Below are 19,729 nucleotides of genomic sequence, written 5' to 3' on the forward strand. Positions count from 1 at the left end.
CCCGTCCCTGGTTGGAGCCAGAGACTGCTCCCTAATATATATATTAGGAGTATATCCTCATCTATATCTGCATCTTCCAGGATATATATTTCCTCAGTCTCCTGCAGTCTGCATCGATCTAATTTTAGCTAATTAGATTCACTCGCTTTGAATTGATTGATCTAGCAACTCTCAGGACAATGGAACGTGCATTCTGAGAGGTGTAGCAACAGCAGCAGCAGCATCAGGTTTTCTGGGTCTGCAGCACCAGCAGGGCCAGGGAGAGGGCTCAGCCCCTAGAGCCGCGTGGTCAGGGCACTCATTTAGTGTCTTCACTCTGGCTGTGGTTCTGCCCTCCTAGGGTCCCTCCATCCTGCTCCGTTTTCTGAGCCCAGTTCTCCAGGCTTCTCAGGAATTCTCTGAGTTCCCCAACATCTATACAGATTCTCTGTCTAAATAAGAGGCAGCTTCGGTTTCTTGTCAACAGACACCTCTGAGGTTATTCTCTATTCCATTACTCAATTTTATGTTCTTCAGACAACGTATTAATATCTAAAATCCTCTTATTTATTGATGTGTGCGTTTGTTTTTTGTGCATTTTCAATTTTTTATTCTAAGTCTGCTATGGCATTAAGAAGACACTCAAATTTTAAACAGAGAAGAGAGAAATGCTGCATGTTCTTTTCTATATAGTTTCCCTCCTTAGTACACTTTGGTTTGGAAAAAAAAAATGTGTGCCTCTGTTGAGGATTCAGTATATTTTAAAAATTCTCAAAAAAGTAAATCTTAACAATGGAACATATTTTTTAAAAATTTACTGATGTTGTTTAGGAAAGTAGAGCTAAATTGTGAACAAATGACAGTGCAAGGTATTACAGCTTTAATTTAGATGTAAACAATTTTTCCTAATGGATCTTTAAGTTTTTTTGCCACTTTTTCCTTAATTGATTTGTATTTAATTTTCTTGTGTATAGTTCAGAAGTTATTTCAGTGTTCTTAAGTAATAAATGAAGGCATTATTTAATTATTGTATCATCTTATGTTTCTACACTCTTCCTTGTCTCCCTAATAATGTGACCTAATGAAATTGTAAAATGAAATCAACAAATATAAAAATGTACAGAAATATGTAAATTTTGAACAATGATAAATTAAATTCCAGATATTTACCCATATAAAATGCTTATATTTGTAGTTTTGTTCATTTTTGAAATAGTAAGTTCCCATATTTTAAGTTCTATGAATAATGCTCTTCTTGCAGTTTTTTCTGATGTATCTGTTGGGGTTCTAATATTCACCTGTATTAATTTTATCCTGAATGTACTCATGTGGTGTTCTAGACCAAAGATGAATTTTATGTGAAACACCTCATGGTAAACAGTACATCGGTCGACTCCCCTTTGCCCTAGTCTTTATCCACAGGGTGACATGATTAGAGACAAGTCAGCGGTCCTACAAAAGTAGGTGGACACTCCATAGGCAGGGAACAAAGATAAATGATTCTTCTCTGCTTAGAAAGACGAAGGAGGTGTTTCCTTCCCTTACTAAGAGAATCTCCCTGGAAACTGATGGGCCTGAATCCTATCTCCAGCCCTCTGCTATATGAACAAAGTGTCCCCAGGGGCCAGATAATCCCAGGCTTCTCTAGGTTTTACAATCGAGTGATGTCTCTAAATTCTGGGCTTCCTTCCTTTAGAAAGATAAATACTTAGATAGTTTTCCAGTCTTCCTAGCACCTAGGAACCTTGTCCAGCCAGGCTGTAAGCACTTGGCCCTTTCAGGAAGAGATAAAGTCTTATTTGATCCTTTTGGATCAGATCAATTAACTAGATAAAGGCTACAGATCTAATTCTCATGGTATGTCAAGATATTTAAGGGGGAGTGAAATCAGACAGTCTCCAGCTTTATAGCACATATGTTTCCATGTTCCAGAACGTTAGAGCTATCAACAGGAACTTTGAAAAATCCAGGAAACTTTATTTCTCCACAATATCTTTCCTACCACCACTGTGCCTGTCATTCCATCTAAGATTTTCCTAGGTCAGGCACCTTTTAATTTCAGAGACTGTCTTGTATACTTCTGTGAATTATGAGCAATAAAAAATACATGACTTTATTCTAAAGAAATTTGTACTTAGTTTAAGTGACAAGATACATGGAAATTAAAAAATACTATTTGAAATAATTCAAGGTGTAAAAATATTACAATACATAGTTAAATGTCAAAATGGGGGTAGAAATATGTTATATAAGAAAAGATAATGGAAATATTACTTTGTTAGATCCAGGGGGTATATCTAGAATGTTAATAAATTTCTATTTATATTATATATTATTATGGTTTTTAAACTGTCAAGATCATTCTGTGTAGGCATTTGTTATATTTGACAGATCATTAAATTTAAGGGGACTTTGTTTTTTTTTCCATCTCTTTTATATATGAGTTACACAAACTTAGAGATCTAAACTCTGATTCTCAATTTTCTTTAAATGGAAGAAATTGTGTTAGTTTATCCCAAATAATACTTAAGATGATTTATATCTAAATCTAATGTTCACGAAGGTAATTCTAAAAGTACTAAGTAGGACAAATTAATAATGTTTATGAAAGAATTTGGTCTGCTTTTACAAAATAGTTAAATGACTACCACTGGATAGCTTAGAGCAAGGGTGGGACAACCACTCGACAGAAATGTTGTAATGTTCTAGTATATCTGTTGGGTTCTTAATATTCATCTTTATTAAATTATTTAAATTAACAAAGATGAATATTAAACTCCAACAGATATACCACTAAAGAGAATTTGTAAAACTGGAGAGGGTTTAAATTTGATGATATCTTACCATGCTTCTAGACCTTTGATTTTATAGATTGCTTCTTATTTTATGTTCAAAAATCCTTTACATCCAAATTTTAACAACCAATTGGTATGATGTGGTGCCACTCTTTAATTCACAGAAGAGAGCTGGTAACACCAAAATATTTAATGTTTATTCTTCTTGAGTGTCAGACACTCTACTAGTGTGCATTTTAACAGAAATCACTAATAAGGAGATTCCCTCAAGACTGCAACAAATTCTCACAGAATTTCTGTATCTTTGCTGCCATTGCCTGATTACTATGCTCTCTTCTAATGTGATATGTCTTTTCAATTATAGAAACTCGTATAGTCTCTGACCGCACAGTTTCTGATATTACACTAACTAAGGAATTTAGTTAGTGATTTAAACTTTTGTTCTGAAAATAAAATCAGAGCAGATTGTTTAAGTCTAAATTATAATTTTCAACATTGAAATACCTTATTTATTATAATTAATGCTCTCATTTTCCAGATGCCTTTATCCTTAAATAAGTCAAGATTACAATGTATGCAGCATGGTGTGAAAAAAATAAAACATAAACCATACAGTTAGATGACTTAACTTCAAATATCAAAACTATTATTACAAATGTGCCCTTGGGCAATGTATCTAATGCTTCAAATCCTCATCTCTAAAATGGAAATAATATCTACTTCACCAAGCTGAACCATGATTATGCACGTAAAATAGATCACCTAGTTTCTGGCACATATTAACATTTAATATATGAAAATACTTAAAATATTCTGAATTGAAACTCTATATTAGTTCTCTCTCTCACCCTTTTCACATTCATATGTGGCCATGATCCAACTCAGTGAGATAAGTACACTGAACAAAAAAAAAAAAAGTCACATTGACATTTAGAACAGGAAAAAAGGTTATAGCATTAAAATTTTAAGACAATTAATTCAGATCACATACATCTTTAGGAAAAGAGTTAAGTGCAGATGTGAAGATTGAAGGTAGACCTTTCCTCTTTGCCTTGGAAAGAACCAGTCTATCACTGCTCAGGTAGATATAGCAGAGAGGAAGGGTAAATCAAATTAGCATAGAGCTTTAGAAAAGGGGAGGCAAATAGGATCAGACTTATTTATATATGGTAGAGCTGTCCTTGAGGGTTCATAGTAGAATACCTGCTACTCTGCAGAGGAACTACTCAGAAACTGAGCTGTTTAAGTGTAAATGTACCAGCAGAATTGGGCACGGAATAGAGACTTGCCAGATTACAGGGAATAAATATACAGAATGACCAGTGAAATTTGAATTTCAGATTAGCAACATTTTATTTTTTTAATTTTAGTATAAGTATGCCCTGTGAATGCTTTGGGGACATATTTGTACTAAAAGAAGATATTAGTTGTTTATCTGAAATTCATATTTAAGTAGACGGCCTATATTTTATCTGGCAACCCTAAAGGGAAACCACAATATCATTCCCCAAAAATATAAAGTTCACAATTTATTCTTAAATTAATCATCAATTTATACTCAATTTTGCATTTTCAATCTTGATCTTATTTTGTGATATAATGGATTTTATATCAATTTCCTCTTCCCCAAGATGCTAATTTATTTTGCGTTGATATAGATAGGATTTATTTTCAAAATTTGTATATTGTTACAGAATGTCCTCTTGTAATTCAATCTGTCTACTCTTTAACCAAGAAAAAAATAAATGAAAGAACTAAGTGTGAACCTCTGGTTACTAATTTTCTGAAAAGATTTAGAGACACTGAGAAAGTAAAAGGAACACCTGAATATTCATATTAAACTCTCTTTAAATATTTTTTAATTTCAAGTGTTTGGATTGAAGACCTATAACTCACATGATTTAGGGAAGTTTCAGAACTAGTTTTGGAAATTAATTACAAGTTATTTATATTCCAAAAGAGGTAATACTTAAAACAAAGTATATAACCATAAGTCAATGTTTTCTTACTTTCTTATTTCTCTTAGTGACTCTTTGGTGTTCTATTTCCTTTTTGAGAATGTGTGTTTAGAAAAGTTAGTTTTATCCTGTATTTCATAGAATCTTTCAGATATTGAATTTTCTATTAATTTTGAACATTGGGTTTGTCAATGCACCTCAACGAATGTTATTTGTCCATCTATAATTAAGGGAGATATGTAGATACTTTCTCATGCACCATAAAACAATCATATGTTTTTTCCTATAATTCTAAGTACAACATAAATTTTGTCTTCTTAAATCTAAATTAGGCATTGTCAAGCTTTTTCTTTGAAGGTCCAGAGAGTAAATATCTCAGGCTTCATGGGTCTCATGGTCTCTCTAGGAACTACTCAACACTGCCATTTCAGTGCAAAAGCAGCAGTAGACAATGTGAAAATGAATGGGTGTGGAGGTATTCCAATAAAATTTTACTTAAAAATCAAGAGAAGACTGTGTTCATCTAGATGGCTATACTTTAATCTAAATATTTCCAGGGGAATTCCCTGGTGGTCCAGTGGTTAGGACTTTGCACTTCCACTGCCGGGGGCCTGGGTTCGATCCCTGGTTGGGGAACTAAGATCCTGAAAGCCGCATGGTGTGGCCAATAAATAAATAAACTATAAATAAATATTTCCAAGATAATTTATTGGAAAGAGATAAAGTACATTTTCAGTTGGCCCAGGTGTTTCATTTTCTTTCCTATCTCTCTCTCTAAACATTTTTTACCATCTTTTGTTTCTTCTCCACTTAAGACACAAACTCTTGCCACTCTGGGCCCATGTCTGATTCATACCAATCCTTTTATTAGAAATAAGTCCGTTGTAAGATAGACTAAACAACTAAACAAACCAACAAACAAAACACACACAAAATCATATGATATCTATCATGTATCACTACACATGATGCTCTGTCTTTTCTACTTGGATTTATGGCTCTACATAGTGAAGTCTGTGGATGACAACCACCTTAACCTTTCTAAGTCTCAATATCCTTTCTTTTGTAATTGGTTACATACTTTTTTTGTTTTTTTGTAAATTATGCCTAACTTCATAGAGGTCAGCATTTCTTAGTTGTTATCAGGCTACAACTGTCAACAGTTGTGCTAACTACCTTGCGCAGTAAAACAACCAATGTTTGCCAATGGAACTGGAGGTGTGTTAGGAGGTGTATTCAAAGATCTGGCAGTTTTTAAGGCATCCTAAACAGTTATATGGAGAGCTCATCCATGCTCATTATGGCTGCCTTATTTCTCATATATCCCTGATAAATCAAATTTCTGGCTGGTCTTCCAGTCAATGATTTGTCCCAATCAAGATGGCAACTTTAGGCCAGCTGAATTGCTAGTTGGCCCATTCATTTGCCACCAAGGTCTCTACTGTTACTGATGCTTCTGGGCATGAGATTTTATGTGTTTGGCTCCAAATAAAGTCAGTCCCTCAGGCAGTGAAGCTGCCTGTTTTATTCCACCCTGACAGAACAACTGTGCTGAACACAGTGGGGGTGGGGAGTGGGAGCAGCTCCAGGCAAAATACCACAGACCTCCACTGCCCTTATTCAAAATTCCATAGTTTTTCACATATAATCACTTTCCAATTAGATGTATACCTTTAGTTGATTTCCAGAGTCATAAAATATTTTGTCCTCTTTTATTGTTGTTTTTTGGGGGGAGTAGATTTGTCTAACCACTCACTTCACTATCTCAGAAATCCTGTTCACAGAGATTAATTTCTAAGTCCTACTCATGCGTCAGGCACAGGGATAGTCAATTTATTTACATTATTTCTAATATTTACAGCAAGCCTACAAGATATGTATCATTATCCTTATTTTGCTAATGAGTAATTTAGGCAATTTAAGTAACTTGCCAAACCAGCAAACAGAAAAGCAAAGTATAAACATAATCATGTGTATGAATTATATTTGAATTCATACATAAGTGAATTCATATATTTTTTAAATGTTACTTATGAGAGATAAATCATGTCTGTAAATTGCTTAGCATAGCATGGCATACATATTAATACGTTTTTGATAATTGAATGTAACTATTTTTAGATACTAAACTTAAAGTAATTGTGAAGTATATTATGTTTAGAATATAGTAATATTTAATTTTAAAAAACAAGTGACTTCTTATGCAAGTAAATTTCATCAGTTTCTTATTCTTATCCACCTTCCCCTGACATCTGTTGGCCCAGTCCACCCTACCTAATGATGGCAGTACTTGTTAAATGGATATATGTGTACCAATATATAGATGGATTCATAGTGAAATTGAGCAGCACCCAGTGGGGCTCCGGGGCATGGAAGACTTTCAAACAGATGCTAATCATGGAAGGGAGGGAATGCAGAGACAAGGGAGGAGCAGTCAACAAACAACAGTGCAGTCTTGGGGCAGGGTCCTGGTGTGCCTCAAGGGATACATATAACAATATCTTTGAACTCTTTACAGAACTAAAACCCCCAATAGATGGAAAGTGTTAGCACTCTTTATTCCAGATTAAAGGAACCAGAGACCACCTGAGGCCATATTAAAGGAGTGCAGTCCCTGCACACACCCTAATCCTTATCAGTAACCCAGCCCTTGAACCATTGCTATAAAATTCCTCACCAAATCCTCCCCAGTTGGGAAACACAGTTCTGAGATGCATGAGTCCTGTGTCCCCCTTTGCCTGGCAAAGCAATAAAGCTATTCTTTTCTACTTCACCCAAAACTCTGTTTCTGAGATTCGATTCAGCACCAGTGCACAGAGGCCAAGTTTTTGGCATCAATACTAAGTATCATTTTTGCCACGTGTGTAAGACTAGTCAGAATAGGGAGCTCAATAACATAACGTGTTTGGGATCTAACAAAATTAAAGAAATTAAGAAAGCAAAGGGCCATGATTAAGGCAGAAAGCTCAAACTAATGACTAGAAACGTAATATATATTAACACAAGATGAATGTTTTCAGACTTTAGAAAGTCAAATATCAAAGTTGAACTATGAATATCATTGTTAAACCATGAGCCAAAGCTAATTTTTTTCACTGAATCTGTAGTTTATAAACACAGTAAAATCAGAATCTTGAAGTTGACTTTCTTACCTGGCTTATCAGAATACCCAAGGTTATTTTCAACAAGAAATTCTTAGTAATTAATCTTAGTTACTTAAAAATTAACCTTAATCAACTCAGGCCCTTTAATATGTTAAGTCTCATAGGGTTGGGGCTATCCTAGACAATTTTTCACACCTAGATACAGAAGGAAGTCAATATATCAATTTAAAAAAATAATTTATATTAGTGAAATGTGATACACATAACACAAATATTCTAATTCTAGAGTAGGATATGAAACCAATAATACAGGCTAACAATACTGGACATATTTTTCCTTTCTTTACATAAAGATGTATAAATTAGTTTAGGGATCTTGAATAAAATCAAATATAATTTTAGACTAAAGAACATTTACAACCACAAAGTTTCAAAAGAAATTGTTGAATAACTCGAGTGAGTCACAGAGTACAATGCATTTGATTATACTATTCTTTTAGAAGCTCACAATTTCATTATAGTTTTTAGAATGGCACATTCAATTTAATGCAACAAACATATTGCATATGTCATGAATATTTATCTACGTAAGCTCAGCTGTTAAAGGCATGAGTAAATTTCTGATTTTCTCTACATTAATGCTGTAAAGCATAGTGAAATCATAAAATGCAGCAGGAAAAAGATATATAAATAAGAGGAAAAACTAGTAAAATTTGATCTACATAATAAATTGAAGCATACTACTTTCAATTTTTAGACTGACAGGTGTTAAGTACAAATAAACTAAAAATAAAGAAAAGTAAATTATTTATAATATCTTGAAGTTTACTCAAGAAAAGTAAGGAAAGTCAAACATGCAGAAAAGTTAGCACATTTTTATTGATGAATATGATATGCTTCAATAAAGATCTATAGAGAAAATATAAACTATGATGTTGGATCTCATTGCTATATCTAGTGACCAAGACAACATCAAAGTTTCCTCACCTTGCCCAAATTTTAGACAGGCTCTCTCCTGATTCTATGCCCCTGTTCTCCCTTTTCTCAGAGGTTTTACTTTGGAAAATTTGTAATTATAATTTCTTTCTTGGCCCCTTTGGGGTGTAAATTATTTAAAAGCTTCTTGTCTGTTTTAAAACCCAAGAATGTCTTCCTTAAGGACCTAGAACCTATCCCTTTGAAATGTAATCATCAAAGAAGATAGTGCCCTATCTCCCAGTCTCTAGGAGATGTGTATTAGTCAGGGTTCTCCAGGGAAACAACCAGTAGGATGGATGGATGGATAGATGGATAGATAGACAGACAGACAGACAGATAGATAGAGGTTTGTCCCAGGAATTGGTTCATGCTCTTTCTTGGTTGTAGAAGGGACCAGATGCAACAATGTAACCTTCACCTTAGAAAGGATATCTCAGCATGTCCTGCATCACTGGACCCCTAGAAATTTTTCTGAGATAGAAGACCTTTGAATTTTATTCAGATTTATTTCCCATTCTCATTCACACAAATATCTTACCAATATATCTAGAGTAGTTGCTACTTCTTACTCACTAGGTCCAATCAGCATAAAATCATCAATGTAATAAACTAGTATACCTTGTGGAAGGGAAGTGTAATCAAGGTCTCGGCAAATTAAATTATGACTCAGGGCTGGAAAATCAATATGCCCCTAAGTAGGACAGTGAAGGGGTACTGCTGGCCTTGCCAGCTGAAAGCAAACCTTCTTGTAGACTTTATGGACAAGGATGAAGAAAAATAATTTGTCAGCTCAATAGATACATACCAGTTACCAGGGGATGTGTAAATTTGCTCAAGCAATGAAACCATATCTGATACGATTCTGCAATGAGTCATCATCTGGTCATTCTTCAAGATCTGTCTGTGTTCGGCCAAGTTAGAGAGTTCAATGGGGATGTGCTGAGAATTACCACCCTTGCATCTTTCAAGTCCTCGATGGTGACACTAATCTCTGCAGTTCCTCCAGGTTTGTGGTACTGCTTTGGATTTACCATTTTTCTAGGTAGAGATAGTTCTAATGTCCTCTACTTCGCCTTTGCCATCATAACAGCCCTCACTCCACAGGTCAGGGAACCAATGTAGGGATTCTGCCAGTTGCTCACTATGCTATTCAAATTATGCATTCTGGAACTGGGGAGATAACCACAACATGATTTTAAGGATCCATTAAACCCACCGAGAGATGGATCTGAGCTAAAACTCCATTGATCACCTGACCTCCATAAGCAGCTACTCTGACTGGAGGGCCACAGTAACATTTTAGGTCTCCTGGAACTGGTCTGTCAGTTCAGAGCCAGTATCCAGTAGTCCCTTAAAGTTCTGATTACTTCCTTTTCCTGAATCAGTGCTTACCTTTCAAAAGGCCTTAAGTCTGTTTGGGGAGGTCTGGGAGAAAGTTTAACACTGCAATTTTTTTTTTTTTTCCAGTAGTGTATCAGGGTCCTTCCTTAAAGGCAGCTGGCCTTTCCCTTCATTCAAGGGGTTCTTGGTCTACGAACTGGCTCAAGTCTGGGAATTGATTGAGAGGTTGTGACTCTCTCTTCTCATGATTTGAGTTAGACCCTTGTTCACTTGACCTAGAACTTTTCTGCTTATACAAATCAAGTAAGAATTTAGTAGGCTTTCTATCTATTTCATTTCTGGGAACACCAGGCTTAACTAGCCAAAGTCAGAGGTCAGATTATTTTAATTGTAGATTTGACTCTTCTGTTCAGTATGGTAACCATGCCCACTTTGTTTATGGTGGTTGAGTGCCATCACTTGACCCCTGCTACCCCGAGATCCAACTACTCCCATTGCATTTAGGTCTTCCAGTTGAGTGGCTGCTTCCCACTCTAAGTTCCAGCCTACAGAGAAGAGTGATTATAGAGCCCTTGAAGCATGCTGGGCTCCTCTTACAAACTGGTTTCTCAAAATATTGGTGAAAAGTATGTCTTCTGGATCCTCCCAGTGAACCTGAGTAAATCTTAAATGATAAATCCACTCTGACATTCCTATATCCATAAGCCGTTGAATCCCTTTCTCTCCAGTAAACCAACTTAGGTTAGACATTTCCAGTTTTCACATGGTGGGCCTTCTTTTGGTCCATATATCAGCCAATCAAACAACCAAACTGTTAGAGCCTTTATAACTCCCTGAGCTACATCATTAAATAAAGAATCTCTGGTTAGGGTCTATATCAGTCAATTTGACCTGATCTAGCTTTATATTTCTCTCACCATTATCCCATACACTCAGTGTTCATTCCCACACAAATTCTGCAGAGTTGTTTGCATAAATTGGAAAACTCAAGTAGTTCTTTCGGAGTGTAGTGTACTTCCTCATGAGTCACACTTTGCATCTCACCATTGAGGGTCTGCTTGAAGTTGAGGCTCGTTACAAGTCTAGAAGTAAAGAGGGATAATGGGGGTAGGTGCTGTGGAGATTCTGCATTGTCTTGCATGACAACTGCCTCCAAGGAGGCTATTACTAATTCCTCAGCCTCTGCAGGATTAATCCCCTCAGATGGAGGTGGGAAGGCCAACACCACTGTGCTGGAGGTACCACTGTGCTGGAGGTACCACTGTGCTGGAGAAGTGGATGCTACTGCGGGTGGGGAGGCCAATTTCTCTGAGGATGAGAAGTCCTATTCCACTGGCAGAGGAGACTCATTGGAATTTAAGGGCTTGATATTCCCCAGTTTTATCAGCACCTTTCATGCGTTCCCATCCCAACTTACAAGACCCCATTCTCTCCCAACTGATGTCCTCACTAACAGTAGAAACACTGCAAGACTGGGAATTCAATTTGCATTTTAATGTAGCCAATTGTAGAATGTGGCTCTGATTTTTAGCAATTTCAGCTCTGGAGCTACAGGAGATAAGGCTCTCCTTCAGTGCATTACCTAGAAGCTCTTAGGTCTTTTATGGGGCTCTTGAGTGGGGAATTTAAATCCCTGACCTCATCTTTTTCTTTTATCACTTTGTCCGGCAAACCAACCAATTTCATTTATATTCCTTAGTTTTCTGACGATGTGCAAAGGTATCACATACAGAGTCACTTAGCTCATTGCTTCTTATAAGTGGTTTATTAGGAGTATTCAATGCCAATATTTTGTGTATCTCTATAAACAGTTCACATCAAGGACTATCAGTTTCTGTTTCCTACTGGAAATAGAATCATTAGCTTCTTTAAATCTAATCAGATTAGACAGCCAATTCCAAATGGTTCCAGAAACCCTAGAACCAATTCAGAAAATTCAACTTTAAAATTCTCTTCCTCTAGAACCACTCTTGGTATCTTGCTCCAATTGTGTGTCTTGCTTCAACTTGAAAAAATACCTCCTGTCACGAAGATTTGAGAAAGTTTACTTTTCCTTTATGTAAGGCCGAGTAACAAACATTTATGGTCTATGATCCATCCCACCTGAAAATTCTCCCACTCTTTGTTTCAATAGAGTTGATTTCAGGCTGTTTTGACAGTAGCACACCTACTAAGTAATTTTAGAATTAAGGAATTTATCCAGTTAATTAGAATTTAAAAAAAGCTACTTTTAAAAATTATCTAGAGATAGACAAAGCAAAATTGCTGAACAAATTATTCTAATAATTACTTGGCTATTGAACTTTGCCTATGAAGAGCAAATATTTAGAGTCCATTCATAATGTATTTATATAATAAGAAGATCCAGTAAGAAAAAAAAAGTATTTATTTACTCAGTCAACTATATATTATTTTTATTATTTATCAATATGAATTTTGGAGAGAAGTTAATACTTTTCTACAAATTGCAGCTTTTTTCCAGTGAGAATAAAATGATAATTTAATGTGAAATATATATTATCATTCTTCCTCAAGATGGTCTTTTATTCACTTTATTACAGATTTATTCTAAATTATTAAAGCAATATGATCTGTGTTTTATGACTTGTTTATGTTAGGTAAGCTAGGTTAGGCCTTCATTCTCATAATTCACTTATGTACAGATAATGGTAAATATCTATTTGTACATGATACCATAGAAAAATTGTAATCACTTAAAATATTATATACGTAAGTACTGTGAAAGGATTTCAATCTAAAATGGAACTGAAGGAAATGAAACAGAGAATCTCATGCATGCCCTTAGAATAAGGAAACACACTAGAGACTGATTTCCTATAAATGCCTGATTTACAGATGATCAAGACTTCTCTCCTGACCAATGATCAGCCACCAAGGAATCTGACCCCATCCCCAAGCCAAGGAACTTACTGCTTGGGCTCTGGCTGACTTCCCCCTCTCTTCACTTCTTGCAAACCCTCAGCAGACTCCCTGGGTCTTGCTGCAGTGCGCATTTCCCTGAATGAGATTCCTTGGCTATTCCGGAATGAACTCAATTTCTGGTCATTCAAGCTTGCTTCAGTTTACCTCCTTATTTAGGATGACAGCATAAAACCATACTATCTAACAATAAGTGCCAAGCAGTGTCACAGAAATGTGCTATAAAATAAGAAAACACAAACTCTTGCTTAGAAAAACACAAGGAAGACAGAAAGGGCATTTTGGAAGGTAAAGAAAAGAGTGAATGTGAAGACAAAGTAAACAGAAGAGTAAAAACCAATCAATTGTAACGAAAATAAAAAATTTTCTCCATATATATCGTGTAAAAAAGGAAATGTGAGGTAGAACTTAAAGACAATATAGCAGATATTAGGCGTTGTATTTCTATTTCTGATTTTCTCCAATGATCAACCAAAATGTATATTTTAACTCCAGGTAGAAAATTAACTTGCCTGTGTTAAAATAATGTATTTTACTCCCTTTATTTATGTGTTATATTATTTTAAAGAATCAGCAATGTAGGTCACATCTCCATTTCTATGAACTCCTTATCTTAGAAGTGGATGTGTTCAGTTTTAGAAAGTGGATAAAATATACTACTGAAAGGAACTACATAAATAATGAATGAACTGAAATGGAACAAATGTATTTTTAATAGCTCTGATGAAATAAATATTAATTTAAAAATAACCCTGTGTTGTCTTTCAGGTTTGTGGATGCATGTTGCATTAAATATCTTATATAAAATAAACAGTAAGTTCTCATGTGAAGGTCAGAATATTATATTTGTATAGTATATACTTCTGTGATTCTACTTTTTTATATTCCTGAGATTGCCTGATTTTAACAAGGTTACTAAAAACAGAATGAGCTTTTTCTATTAATTACTGTACATATTAATTAATAAATAATCCCTTATTCTACAGTGTATATTTTCCATAGCAATAGGATTAAAAATCCAGTCCTTTGCAAATTCAAAATTGTCAGATGCTATGGTTTTTTCCCTGCATAATTAACAACTATTAATTAATGTATCAAAGCAACTTATGATTTACTCTGTTATCCAAAGAAACGTTTTAGTTTTTGTAGCTGCAGTCTCAGTAAGTATTCTAAATTTCTACAAACATGTTTATTTTAATTATTGATGTATAAGAAATAATTCTTTTTACATGAAAGGTACTGTTATGATGGAATTTATAATCCTTTTTTTAACCTTCATATGCTTTTTCTTTTAGATTAATGGTGCTGAAATTCAATGAATTTATTTTCACAGCACTATATAGAAAAGATGTTTTGATTTGGATTCACTTCACAAAAAATCTGTTAATTAACTGAAATAAGCTATGTAGCCTTCCTCTTTTATCTACTTATGTTACTTTTTATTACTATCACTTCATTTAGCAGAGTAAAATGTGATTAGCAGTTATATAGCCCTTCTTTTTATCAATAAAGAGTTAATATTATCTAGCTTCATTATTTTAGCATATCTAGAACAATGAACTGAAGTCATCAATTAATATGTTTTAACATATTAAACATATGCATATATGCATATAGTGCATATGTTTTTATGCACTATAATATCAATTATTGAAAAAGTGTATTCATTGGTTAAAGGTAGAGTTTGAAATAACAGTTAAACAGCTAACCAACAAAAATAATGTTTACTTCCGTGGGTACACCATGTTTCTTTTACTTACTTTTATATATATATAAAACATTATACATATAATATATATACCTTCATGTAGCAAAATCAGTATATATTACACAAATATATTCAAGAGACAATTTATCCTAAATAGAATATTTTCAATGGACTTTATATACACCTACATTTATTTTGCAGGACAGGAGAATATCTTCATGTATTCACCACTGTCAGTGAGATTTTACACATAGATGGTGCTTAGTTGATTTTTGTATATGATGTAAGACATAGGTCCATTTTTATTCTTTTGCATGTGGATATTTAGTTTTCCCAACACCATTTGTTGAAGAAACTATCTTTTTCCCATTGTGTATTCTTGGCACCCTTGTCAAAACTCAGTTAACCATATATATGTGGATTTATTTCTTGATTCTTTATTGTTTTCCATTGGTTTATATGTCTGTGTTTGGTTTATATTGGTTTATGTGTATTTGTGTGTGTGTGTGTGTTATTTTACAAAAGTGAAAAAAAATTTAGAAATACTCTGAGAATAATTATTACCAACTGAGGTTTATCCCCCTGGCTAAGAGATAAATTATGTGTGAGGTCAGAATAAAGACATTTTTAGATGGTCAATATCACTAAAATGACATTCCAGGTACACATTCTCTGGAAGTTACAAAAGGATATGCTTAATCAAACCAAAAAGGGAGACACTGGATCCAGGAAAGAGAGATAAATGGAGATAATCAGAGATTATATGTGAGGGAGACCAAGAGAATAACTAGTCTAGGATTAAAGGGAATGACAGAGGATTTCAATTCTTATGTCACTAAGGGAAAAAAAAAATCTGATATACTAGTTGATTTATTTGATCTTATAGACAACATAATTCCATAGCATTTGGCAATTATATAGAAAAAATTGGAAAAAAATAGTAATAGTTATATACAGGTAAAACTTCTTTTATTGAGCTTTGCTTTATTGTACTTTGCAGGTATTGTGTTTTTTTTTTTTTCCAAATTGAAGGTTTGTGATAATCATGCATCAAGCCAGTTTATCGGTACCATTTTTTCAACAGCTTTTGCTCACTTCTTGTCTGTGTCACACTGTGGTAATTCTTGCAATATTTCAAACTTTTTCATCACTATATTTGTTATGGTGATCTGTGATCAGTGACCTTTGATGTTACTACTGTAATTGTTTTGAGGCACCACAAACTGGGCCCATATAAGAAGATGAACTGGATCGATAAATGTTGTATGTGTTCTGACTGTTCCACTGACCGGCCATACCCCTGCCTCTCTCTCTCTACTCAGGCCTCCCTATTCCCTGAGACGCAGCAATATTAAAATTAATTAATTGGGCCATTGAATAACCCTACAATGATCTCTAGATGTTCAAGTGAAAAGTCACAAGTCTTTCACTTTAAGTCAAAAGCTAGAAATGATTAAGCTTAGTGAGGAAGGCATGATGAAGGTTAAGATAAGCAGAAAGCAAGGCCTCTTCTGCCAAAAAGCTAGCCAAGTTGTGACTGCAAAGGAAAAGTTCTTCAAGCAATTAAAAGTGCTACTCCAGTGAACACAGGAATGATAAAGTTTGAAGCTAGCAATGTAAACCCTGAGGTTTACAGAAAGAAACCATCTCCATGACTTAAAAATGAAAGATGAAGCAGCAAATGTTGATGGATGTAGAAGCTGCCGCAAGTTATCCCGAGGATCTTACTAATAAGATAATTAATGAAGGTGGCTACAATAAATAATAGATTTTCAATGTAGACACAACAGCCTTATTGGGAGAAGATGCCATCTAGGATTTTCATAGCTAGAGAAGAGAAGTCAATGCCTGGCTTCAAAACTTCAAAGGACAGGCTGACCCTCTTGTTAGGGGCTGGTGACTTTAAGTCGAAGTCAATGCTCATTTACCATTCCAAATATCCTAGGGCCTTTAAAAACTGTACTAAATTAGCTTTGCGTGTGCCCTATAAATGGAAAAACAAAGCCTGGAGGACAGCACATATGTTTACAGCAGGGTTTACTGAATATTATAAGCCCACTGTTGAGAACTAATGTTCAGAAAAAAAAAAAAATTCTTTCAAAATACTACTGATCGTTGATGATGGACCTGGTCACCCAAGAGCTCTGATGGAGATGGGCAACGAGATGAATGTTGTTCTCCTGCCTGCTAACATGACATCCATTCTCCAGCCCATTGATCAAGGAATAATTTTGACATTCAAATCTTATTATTTAAGAAATATATATTTTATAAATTGTATACATTTCAATGAAAATACTCAGACAATATAAAATAACTCAGAATCACACACACAAAAAAACCCTCAGTATGTAAAATTCAAAATTTACAACAAGAAAACCAACATGAAACCCCTTTTCTTTGTGGACCATGTGGGTATTGCTGTACTACATTTAAAGCAAATTAGAGCTTTTCATTGATAGCTTAAAAATATAAACTGTAATATGTAGCCGAAGAATTTCCATACATTGGTTTTCATAATCTAGTAAGAAATACATTTCATAAGGCTATAGCTGCCATAGATAGTGATTCCTCTGGCGGATCTAGACAAAGTAAATTGAAAACCTTCTGGAAAGGATTCACCATTTTAGATGCCATCAAGAACATTCACGATTCATGCAACCTTGGCAGTGAAAGCACGGAGTCCTAACCACTGGACTGCCAGGGAATTCCTGGATTGACTATAATTTTGAAAGAAAGTCTGCTGTGGGTGAAATGGTATCAAACAGCATTGCATGCTACAGAGAAACCATTCTCGGGGGGAAGAGTCAATCGATGTGGCAAACTTTATTGTGGTCTTATTTCAAGAAACAGCCACAGCCACTCCAACCTTCAGCAACCAATAAGCTGGTCAATCAGCAGCCATCAGTCTTCAGGCAAACCTTCCACCAGCAAAAAGATTACGACTCTCTGAATGCTCAGATGATGTTCAGCATTTTTTAGCAATATAGTATATTTTTAAAATAATGGTATTTTCAGTAAGATATTTACATTGTTTTAAAAGATATAATGTTACTGATCACTTAATAGACTACAGTATAGTGTAAACATAACTTTTATGTGCAGTGGAAAATCCCAAAATTTGTGTGACTAACTTTATTGCAATATTTGTTTTATTGTGGTGGTCTGGAACCAAACCAGAAATATCTCTGAGGAAAGCCTATACATAGAAAACTAGCTCACAAAAATGAGAGGAGATGCATACAAGAAAAAGGAAGACTATAAAGCTTAAGGGAAGAAAAAGGAATAGTAACCAAAGTTATAGCACATTATTTGACTGAGCAGTTATAATATTAATACAACTATGTTGAGATAAATCCATACTGGAATGGAGGGGATGTGTTAGGGAAGAGAAAAGAGAAGAAAAAGCAAATCTAACATCATAAAAAACAAAATAAAAACCAATAGATAATGTATAAAATGTATAAATAAAAATAGTACAGTATTTAGATATACTGAAATAAAAGCCAGAATAAATGACTTAAGATTTTTAAATAAAAGTCAAAGTGGCATAACAACAATAAAAGTCCCTTCCCCCATTTCACCGCACTCTGTTCTACTTCTTAAAGGCAACCACTTGAACTTTCTATGTCTGTCTTTAGGCCAGTATTATATTATTCCTCTGTAGTATAAGAAGCTTGACCTCACTGTCATTAATCATCAGAGAAATGTAAATCAAAATCACAATGAGATATAACCTCACACCTGTTAGGATGGCTATGTTCAGAAAAACAAAAGATAAATATTGGTGAGAATGTGGAGAAATTAGAACACTTGTACACTATTGGTGGGAATACAAAATGGTGCAGCAGCAATAGAAAGTGATGTAGGGGTTCCTCAAAAAATTAAAAACACAAAACAAAACTACCCAAGAGCCAGTAATTCCACTTCTAGGTGTTTATTGAGAAGAACTGAAATTAGAATCTCAAAGACATATTAGCATTCCCATGTTCATTGAAGCACTATTCACAATAGCCAAGATGTTGAAACAACTTAAATGTCCATTGATGGATAAGTGGATAAAGAAAAGGTGGTATATATACACAATAGAATATTATTCAGCCTTTAAAATGGAGGAAATCCTGTAATAAGCTATGACATGGGTGAAACTTGAAGACATATGCTAAGTGAAATAAACCAGGCACAGAAGGACAAATCTGCATGATTCCACTTAAATGAAGGTACCTAAAATAGTCAAACCCATGGAAGCAGAAAGCAGGATGGTGGTTGCCAGGGGCTGGAGGGAGAGGGGAAGTAAGGATTTGCTCATCAAAGGACAAAGTTTCAATTATGCAAGATGAATAAGTTCTAGAGATAAGCTGTAAACCACTGGGCTTGTAGCTACCAATACTTTATTGTACACTTAAAAATGTGCTCAGAGGGTAGATCTCATGTTGTGTTCTTAGCACAATAATGTAATAATAATGTAACAGTAAATATGTGTGTAATTAATAAAGACAAATTATTTTGAAAATAAAATTAATGAAACTATCATTAAAAACATTCATGTTTTTAATGTTTTAATTAAACATTAGAAACATTAAAAACATGTTTTTAATGCTTTAATTAAAAACATGAATGTTTTTAATGACAAAAGATGTGTATTTCAATCTCATTTTCTTGAGAAGAATGTGTGCTTTTTGAAATGTAATAAAGGAGAAAAATAGTTCCACACAAAAACACATATACACACACTGCTATTCTCTTTCCTCTGAAAAGAGATAACTTGTTAAAAAAATTAAATTTGTAGTTAATCTTCAAACCACCTAGCCATTGGTAGAAAATTTTTCTACCACATTCTGCAAATGATAGAAAATTATTCTAAGCAAGTGCTACACAGAAAATGTGCACATTTAATTTACAGGAAAGGTTAATTGCATTGCTCTG

The sequence above is a fragment of the Balaenoptera physalus genome, assembly GCF_965194825.1.
Source record: "Balaenoptera physalus genome assembly, chromosome: 1".
Taxonomy (NCBI): domain Eukaryota; kingdom Metazoa; phylum Chordata; class Mammalia; order Artiodactyla; family Balaenopteridae; genus Balaenoptera; species Balaenoptera physalus.